Source organism: Ischnura elegans, chromosome 7 (assembly GCF_921293095.1).
Source record: "Ischnura elegans chromosome 7, ioIscEleg1.1, whole genome shotgun sequence".
Classification (NCBI taxonomy): Eukaryota; Metazoa; Arthropoda; class Insecta; order Odonata; family Coenagrionidae; genus Ischnura; species Ischnura elegans.
In genome coordinates, this window is record NC_060252.1 from 67,242,123 (window position 1) to 67,252,351 (window position 10,229).

Genomic DNA, 10,229 nt, shown 5'->3' on the forward strand with positions numbered 1-10,229 from the left:
TCGGGGGGGCTCACTTCACCGGGGGGGTCAAAATTTTTGAATAGTTTGCGTATTTTAGTGAGTTTTTAAGGCTATCTAATTGTTAAATTTGTTTAATTTAAAATGATATAATTTAAATATTATGATAATAAAATTTAAACGAAACAAGGTATTCTGCGACAATGCAGCACCAAGTAGACTCCAGATTATAATGCCGTCAGCCGTAGCGGCGATGTCATCTCACTAGATACGTCGCTCTGCGCATGCTCGGACGGCGTCCCAAGGCTTCCATAAAGCACAAGGTTAGACGCGTCATAGCACCAGCCGCCCCCACCACTACCACTCTTCATATAACTGCATGGCGATGGATTGGGACGTTCTGGCCAGCGGCTACAAATGCGAACTTCTCGCGTAATTTTTTCGTATTTTTCCTACATTTTTGATGTATGCGATTAAAAAAAAACACTTTGGGTAATTAGATGTATAATTATAATTGAATGGGTATTTATTTTTTTTCCTTTTTCAAATCTTTGAGAGGGACGGCGTCCGAGAGTCCTTATGGGCAAGCCGCCACTGCGTCGAAACTGACTGTTAAGAACAAGGAGGTTGTAAATAAACTGGAGGGGGCATAACTGGTTCCGAGCGCTGAGCGCAGTGTGACAGGAATGGGGGTGCTTGGGTAGGATAGCCACGCCCTTTGACCTTTGACCAAAACACAGATAACCCCATAAGAGTCAATGCTAACTATTAGGTGAAATACTCGGTCATGATCATTGTTACGTTAAATAAACTATCGCAAACGATCACACTTTTTTCTATCATTTTGGGAAGGCTTTGTGAAAATACAGGCCTGTATACCTCGAATATCTTTTCCCAAGGAAAAATTATTGTCAATCACCACGCTTAGCTTAGCCGAAAATAACATTTTACCAGAGTAAAATATCCATTCGCCTGCTCTTCTACTGGTAATGAATAAATTTACAACCAATGGAAATCTTACGATAGCGGACCGGTCGTAATAATAGTATGAAAGTATGTCCAGGACGATATATGGACAGTTTAATTAATATATACAGTAGTATGACGAGCTATCGGAAAACTCCAACGGCAATCAAGAAGTAATTGTTGTATTTTCATTTTATAAATCAGAGGCGATATAAGAAATAGAATACTTGATTATATACGTACGCTGTTTGAGACTAACAATAAGTCCGAAAATGGTCAAACCAAATGGCGGAATTCTGACCATGCTTAAAGCCGTGTCCCAATTGGCCATTTGGCTATGCCAATTCAAGGATTTGGGCAGCCCCCTCCAACTCCCGGCCGCTAGGTGGCCCCAAAAGCTTCCGCGCGAGGGAATCGCCGATAGATGGTGCTAGTGGGTGTCCGCGCGTCCAGCATTACGAAATTGCATTGAACCAAATACGATTCTTGATCGCTGGAACATCGAATTTAAAATGCCTTTAACTGAATTGAATACTAAGACGCAATTTATAAGCCTTTTAATTTCATTGACAGCCAGTTAGAAAGTCCATGTACAAAAACCATTGCCTTTAGAAGGAATTGAATATGATATGTTATCGTCTGCTAGCAGTCGTATTTTATTAGCTCTACTACATAAAACAGAAGTTATTACGTCCCAATCGCCAAAAATTTATAACATCACGGTTTAACACGGTTCATTTGACACGGATTTGGGCATGACGCCATCTTGGAAGGATGTCCCAACTCGTTAGCCAGCATAAGGGAGGGAATTTGGGCAGCTAACTCGGCCGCTAGGTTTAGGCATCGATGAGTGCATCCTTCTCCCCACTTTTCCCATGATTCAAAGCGTGCAAAGTGTTTTCAGGAAGAAATCAGAGGAAGGGCAACATGGCTGTCAACAAGGGGAGGTATTTTTAATATTAATTTATTTTTAATTATCGTCTGCTGCTTGGTTAGCTTTATTGGTGAAAGAGTTAAGGCCTCAGTAAAAGTAACAAGAAGTTGATAAAAACTTTGGTTCATATTTCTGAAAGACGCACTTTAAATGATCCAAAGAAAAAGGGATTCCCATTTGTTGGATTAGAAATATTTGACAGTAAAATTAGGACGATTTAACATGGGCTCTTAAGGAGAAATACGGTTTTTTCGAGCTAGAGGTGTTTGTAACACGACGTTGTTGAGACGACACTCATTCGCAGCTAAATTTTGTGAAGAATATAAATATGCACGGGAAACTATAAGTTCATGAAGGAATAAGAAAGTTATTTACAAAATACTGCTTGAAAAGTGCAAGATGGCCGCAGGGATCTCTGGTACCAACATCGCAAAACGAAAACCACACCACCGACTTCGCCTAAATTACGCAAATATATTTAGTTTTCCGGCTTATGCATTCGTCATTCAGGGTATTACATATCTTTATTTATAAATAAATATATTTATTTAAGATTTACCACTTAGACTTTGAATATTTAGACAGTTCAGTGTGCAAAGATTCAAAGCAGTGTTGAAACTAGTCAAGTTGACTACTGTAAACACTTTTCAAAAATTATTTTTATATTTTTCTGAAATGCAAAATTGCAATTATATTTCATAGCTAGTTATGTTTTATTTTTTTTTAAAACTTTTTTGGCGACTGTTTTGTCCAAATAATAGGTAGCCCTATTACATCAGTTGACTTAATCTACCTACCGTAAGTCTCCTTTCCTGCATTCAAGCATATTTGAAGCTACACGGTCATTCCTCATTTCTTTGCTCTATTCTACAGTTTCAAATAGTTCCCAAGCCAAAGACTTCTATGAGTTTTATGGAGCTAATCAACTCATTCCTCTCGCGTACAAATTTCCACGTTTTACCCGAGGGCAAACCGCTGCACGATTCTGCAATCTCACGTTTCATTAGCTCGGCGACCGCTATTCCCTCACCTTTGTCGGCATTAAAATGCCTCGCTTTGACGCCTAGGCCTAAGTATACCGATGTTTAAGGCGTTGATTGATTTCGAAGTCCCTAAAAATTGCTTTGACCGCGAGCAGATGTGAGGGAATAACCGGAGGGTGTAAATATGGAGAATAAAAAGCTGTGATATGGCCCAAAACCTTATACGGCATGGCCGATTCTCAACGCTCAATGGTTGGACTGCAGAGTAACTACGGGCAACCGATACGCCTCATCTGGAACAGTATAATGAGCGCACTTTCCAATCTGGTTTCAATTACGGACGAGGCATACGAAGGAAAAATGTTCTCGAAGGTAGGCCCGCGACTGCGCTAATATTCAGAACAAATACTTTTCGCATTAAAACCATCCATCCAAACGCAACCATGCCATGAAAAAAAAAGATTATAGAAAAGACATCAATGGTGGTCTTAAAGCAATAATATGGCACATTGAGGCTGAAAATTTATTCCTTTTTTTTAAGTAAATAATTTTTCAGCTGCATGAACCAACCTTAGTTCTATCAGAGACCGAAAGGAAAGCTTTTTTCTGTGGCTACCTGTTGATAAGATACAACTAGAAGAGAGTACTTTTAACTTTCATTAAAATGAAATAAATCATATTAGTTTATCGTATACCAATCTCCTAAAATGCGCGAAGAGAGGCAAAAAATAGATAGACTAAGAATTCAGCTTTTTTGCATCTAATGGTGATAAATTGAAGTTTATTCTTATGTATATATGACACTGATACATTTAACCTATCCGCAGCGCTCTTTCTATGTAATTAACATTATTTGACTGCTATTTCATAGAATTATTTTACTAATGCATCAAAACGTAACACGATGATGTAGCTATATTATATTTTTTATTGATAATTTTTATGGCATAACAAACATTGTAAACATTTTTTGTGATCATGGCCCATATATTCACCCTAAATCATTTCCTATGCTTAGAAAACTGCCATCAGGGCCTGACAGGATAGCTTATTTTCTGTGGCTGCCTGTTGATGAGATATAACTAAAAGAGAGTATTTTAAATTCTCATGAAAATGAAAGATACTTCGTTCATCGCATGAACCTCCTGAAATATGCGAATGTATTGAAAAACAACTTGATTCATAAGGACAGATTTCCATGCCGGAATAAACGGAAGGTCATGCTTATATGTATGACTCGGATACGTTTATCCTCTCCGTTGGCAATTGTTTCAACCCCATTGGCCACATATACGAATTTCCATCGGTGTATAAGGCCTGAATAACTGAATTTTCATACGAATTTTTCATGAAAAAAATCGTGAAAATGGTAAACTAAATATGAAAATGTAATCTCTGAAATTATTTCTAATTAGGTGATACATTAAAATAATGAGCAACTGCCTTTGCGGAAACTTCAAATTCAACACTCCGTCCGTCAGATGGGACGTTGAGATGTGGTCTCTGGGCGTCTTTCGTTTACAGAAGGTCAATACCGGTGCCAAATTTCTCTCCACCCACCCCTTTCTTTATCAATCCTTTCTTATTGCGCAAACTTTTGGGGTCTCTTCCTGCATAAACATACCTCTCTTTGATGTCTCCATGTTTCTGGGCTTCACCGCGTGGGTTTTTCTTTATGACGACAGTTTCTCTGGTATTCCAACCGGCGTCTTCAGGTCGATGTCGGGATTCAATTTTTGGTGACTTATATAGTTCATAAGAAAATAGATATTATCCCAGGCTAATAAAGGAGGCTATCGAAATATTCAAGACACCGGAAAACATGAATAGAGAAGACGGCTACCCTCTCCACAGCTCGTGGAAGAGGGTCATACGAGAGAAAAGAAGGTGGACCAATCAGCATCCAGCATGAAAAATTGGCGCCAAAAATGAACTATATAAGTCACCAAAAATTGAATCCCGACATCGACCTGAAGACGCCGGTTGGAATACCGGAGATACTGTCGTCATACAGAAAAAAAATCCACGCGGTGAAGCCCAGAAACATGGAGACATCATCTAGACAACGCCGCGGAAAACAAAGCATCATACCTCTCTTTGTTTTCAGTTAAAATTCCTTTCCACGTCATACATTCATTTCCTCTGCTTTTGTTATGTGTAATCCTCAAAACGATCCGTTCATTTTAAAATCTTTTAACTATCTACCTCTAAAAAAATCCCACCGCATCAAAGCGTACACCTTTCTCCAACACAAATCATGGTTCTGTTACAAAATCAGAACCAACTAATAAGCTAACTCTAGCAAATATCACTGTTGTAATACCCATTCCCAATTATTCAATTGCTCAAGGCTTTCTAACTATAAATCTGTTCACAAATATTTCGCAGATACACAAGTCCCACTTCCCATACTAATGGCCCATTTAATCTGTCATCCTAATATTTCCTAATCACCCATAATTAAGAGAAAAAGTTTCCTAGTCTGCGGAATTTTTCGCAACTACTGACAAGTACTCATCCCATATGCTTCGTTTCGTGTTCACATGCATCATTCCAGCATAATTATCTTTAAAATCGATAATTCCATGCACATTAGGTGATAAATTATTTTCGACTGGTGTGGCAATGATTGATGAAGGAGACTTCCAACATATAATTACATCAGGTTCGAAATAACGCAAAATCAGTGAATTAAGCAGTAAGTTGCGACACTAATGATATTGCGGGAACCTCATTCATGTATTTGATCGATAAACAGCTATATTTCTTCGAACGCACGCTGAAATAGCTGCGGAAATTCATTTAATGATCTACACACGACGACCACGCTTTTAAGTAATGAAATAAATCGTAATATTCGCATGACAACCTGATAATGACTGCGGATCAATGCATTGGCTATAATGTAAAGACGGCGTAAATTAAAATCTCAAAATCCACATAAGGCTGGTAGAAAGTAACTGTCTTAAATGATCAATTTGAATGATTCTAAGATTGATCAGTTTTCTGTTAAGGTCTCGGCGGTCTCGAGTCACATAAAGTAAGACTATTTATGAAAATATTAATTCTGAAAGATGAATATGCAGGCCAATTCTATGAACCTATCAATACTCTACTGAAACGGTGGCCGTAAAATGCTGACAGATGAAGGGACTTCAGTCAGGGCGTATTTTTATGATAAATAATGAAATGAACAGAGTAGGAATCTTGGGCCGCAAAATAAAAATTAGTGGAAAATAAAAAGTGTACCCGAAGCTAACGATTAGTTGAAGAATCAAATGATAAGGAAATATTTCTTGAGTGGTGACTTTATGATTACATGAATAAGGATATATTCATCATCATCATTAATCAACAATCCTAAGATTGGTTTAACGCAGCTCTCCATTCCTCTCTCCTATCCGGTGACCTTTTCATAGCGGCGTATTTCTTCTCTTTTACATCCTTTATAACCTGTCCGATGTAACTCATTCGGGGCCGTCCCTTGCCCCTCTTCCCCTCCAACTGTCCTTCTACGATTGTCTTCATCAGACCATCGTGCCTCACAATGTGGCCAACTAAGGTCTTCTGCTTAAGGTTTTTAGGTCACTTCTCTTTTCTCCCACTCTTCTCAGCACTTCCTCGTTACTTACACGGTCCATTCATTTTATCTTCATCATTCTTCGATAGCACCGCATTTCGAATGCTTACACTCTTGAGTTCTCTGTTGCTGTCAAAGTCCAAGCCTCGCTTCGATAGAGAAACATACTCCATAAATGGTAAAAAATGCTCACTTGAGATTTATTCGAAGAGATGCAATTCATTCGAACTCGTCTATTGTGGTGGAAATAAGCACAATGAATAACGGAGATAAAAAAAGAGAAAATGTATCGCACGCCAAAAGCAAATTATTTCCCAAAAATTGCTGGATTCCAATTTTGGAAAGAAAAATGGACTACAGATGGAAAAAAAAGATCCTTAATATACACAATAAGAATATTATGAAACGTAACGATATCAAACATCAATCTCTTAAGAAACACACACATTTTAAGTGAAATTTGGTTTAACTGAGATACATTAAGTCGCAGAAAATAAAAACAATTAAAAGTGAGAAATATAAATTCTTGTGGAGGCAATGCTCGCCTAAAAATATCCTAATATTGAAAGCATATTGAGCATCAATAAGAAATAGAAAATGAAATTTATTATTCCGGGACAAGTTTGTCCCTTAGGAACATGCATGATTATAAATATAGTAGAGTCAAAAATATTACAAACAATATGTAGATTTACGTTAAACATCGATGTCACAGTATGCGACTTAATATATGACAAAATAGAACAAAAATACATATGTTTATATATAATTATTAGCAAGACAAACGTAGAATACTCATAAATACATCTGATTTTGTTAACTTTAGCTCAATATTCAGTGAACTTGCAATAGAAAGTTACAAAAGAAAGCCAGTTCTCATCATATAGAGCAAGCAAATGAAGGTACACACTGAAGCGCATCAGCCAAAAAATAATGTTATGAGCACAGCTAAGGCATCGAAACTATTTGAGGATACAATTTTGTATTCATCGTGTTAAATCTCTGAATGAGTTCTCTTCAAGCACTGCCGATAACATAATATCATAGATATTGACGACTCCCTTCGCAGTGCCATCAAGAATTCAAGATACCGATATAAATTCCAAAGTCGGTTACTCATTTCTCTCTCGCAAATAGAGTGAAAAAAGAGACGCCAATGCTTTTGCAAGACGAAGCTCGAGATAAATTGTAAAGAAATAATTCCTTCTGAAGCCCGTCGAGGAATAATATAGTCCGATTTCAAACTACGGCAGCGTGCTATAATTTCCTACTGCGTCGCTCTATTATTTGTGGTAATAAATATTAAGGCTACGGGAGATTCGATCGCTGGATAATTTCACAATTCTCTTCCACTGCAATAAATCTGCGCGGTTTCTGAGGAAGAAAGTCAAACCGTCCGTGACGACTTGGGGTGTCTATATTCTACGGGAGCCGAATAGGTTTCGTGCGGAATTCTACTCGGGTTATCCACCATGTTATGTTACCCCCAGTCGTCGACGTTTCGATGTCATACTGGCCCATGGATCACCGCCCCTAAAAGCGATTTAAAACAATGCGACGTTGGTGCGAAGTCGAAATTGCGTCGTTTAATGAGCGTTTTGCACAGGGCACGTCATTGCGCAGGGCAGCACCGAAAAAAATTATTGATATTGGGAGAATACGAGCTCGAAATTAGATAAGGGGCTATTTTTTCATATCGCATCCATGCTTTCTCGCACATGTTCTTGCAATTCGCCGCTTTAAACGACCAGGGTCGGTTATAGACATTTTTCTAGTGTAAGTGAACAACATTCCGCTCCCATCCCTCAAAAATAACAAAAAAACCTGAGAATTAGTGGGGATTCCCTCTGGATACATCTTAAAATATAAGCAAATACTTAGGAGTAAGACTCCTAAGAGGAGAGTTAAATAACAGCGTGAACGTATAGCGTGCTAGCTCTTATATATTGAATATTTGGCTAGTACTGAGAATTGGAATGAGGTCTTGAGCTCCCCATTTTGCCTGGCGCCCTACGCGGTCGCGTACTTTGCTTACCATTTAAACCGGCCCTGTGCACGACGAACTTTTGAGGACCTTTAAACCTGGGGACCTTTAAAAAAGGTGTTAAACCTTAGTACTTCGCAGACTACGCAGTGACGTGCCCCGGTTAAAACGGCGTTACAGCGGTGAATTGCTAGAACGCATCTACATCTACATAATAACCTGCGAGCGACCTCTAGAGTGTTTGGGAGAGAGTGATCAATAACCAGCATGCAGCATGCAATTGGACTCCCACATGCACACCACATGGCCCAAAAACGTCACGCATACTAACATATTATATTACCACATGCTGTTAGAAAGAATAATAAAATTCATAAACATGCATTAAGCTATACATAAGTTAGTAGGCTACACTAAAAGTAATCTAATCTATTTAAGATTTCTAATGCTGACATTATAATCTCTTATTGATCGTGGAAAGAGAACATTCTGAATCTGTTTGTTCTACAGTCTATCTCTCTTACTTTATTTATATGATTTGATCTTCCGCAGTATGTTGGCGTTCGTAAGATATGGCTAACTTCGCTTGAAAAGAACTTTTCTTGAATTTATCTAAAAGGTTTAGTCTATTTTTCAATCTACGGTCTGACAGAGATTCCCATCCGAGTTTATCTATAAGGTCAGTTACACTAACAAGGCTATCGTACCGACTTTTCACGAGATGCATGCGAGAATACATGGACGTGAGATGGCAAAATAACCTATGTTCTAATTTCGTTCCTGAACACACTCAATTGAACGCTATGATGAGAAATTAATGCAGTTTTAACCTGCGCAATTACGTGCCTGGTGTGAAACGGCCTTAAGGGAATGTGCAAGTATTACACATGAAAATATATGTCCTTTTGTTCATTTCCCCCTCACCTGATGCAAGTAAACATATGCATTCGTCGAACCCCAAAAGTTAACAAACTCGTTACTACACCTACCCTAAGATTTTTCACGTAATACTTGAACGCCTCCCAAGTTACACCTTAAGGGGAATAAGGACCTAAAAGTAAGTATACCCTTAGGTGATTGTTAAATAACTGTCACGGCCGACAGATAGCCCGAAAAGAAAAAAAATGTATTTTTAAATTCTTAAGGTATTGTTAAATAATTTTAAATGAATTATTACATTAAAAAAATTTTATTTCAAACATCCTTCCGAATTAATTTTATATTTTCAAATTCCATGACTATGTATTGCGATTTTTTTTCTCCATGTGTTCGTAACAGCCAAACTATTTCACGATTTCAATATTTCCACAAAATATTTTTCGTAAGGACGAACTTCGAACAATACGTCTCCCTGTGGGCTACCCTTAACGTTTGCACACAATGGGAAGCACTTACCGAGACCCAGCGCCCGAGGCTATCGTATGGTGGGATAACAATTTTCCTTTCAAAACTCCAAGAGCCTCCGTGGCGCAATCGGCTAGCGCGTTCGGCTGTTAACCGAAAGGTTGGTGGTTCGAGCCCACCCGGGGGCGATTGTTTTTTCGGACCGGGAAATAATTCTTAATTGTAGTGGGAGGCAGTAGAAGAAATTATTCTTCTGACTAATTTTCGGAGTAACTTTTTTTTCCTACTCTTATTACTACGGTGACACGCGTCTGCAAACCAGCTAATAATTATGTTGAAGTTGTTTCGGGTTTCCCCACCGGTTGAGGTTCCTCCGACAACTTCAATATCATCATACGCCGGGAATACCTTAGATCTTGCCCAAATAACAAAAATTTTCATCACACTTCTCTAAAGTTTCTTCCACTTTTTTTCTTAACA

General features: G+C 38.3%; 1 non-coding gene across 1 annotated transcript; it reads left to right on the forward strand.

The window, feature by feature from the left end:
- Positions 1 to 9,863: 9,863 nt before the first annotated feature.
- On the forward strand, positions 9,864 to 9,937 carry Trnan-guu. Its single transcript has one exon. It is a non-coding gene; the product is annotated as a tRNA-Asn (tRNA).
- The last annotated feature ends 292 nt before the right edge of the window (positions 9,938 to 10,229 follow it).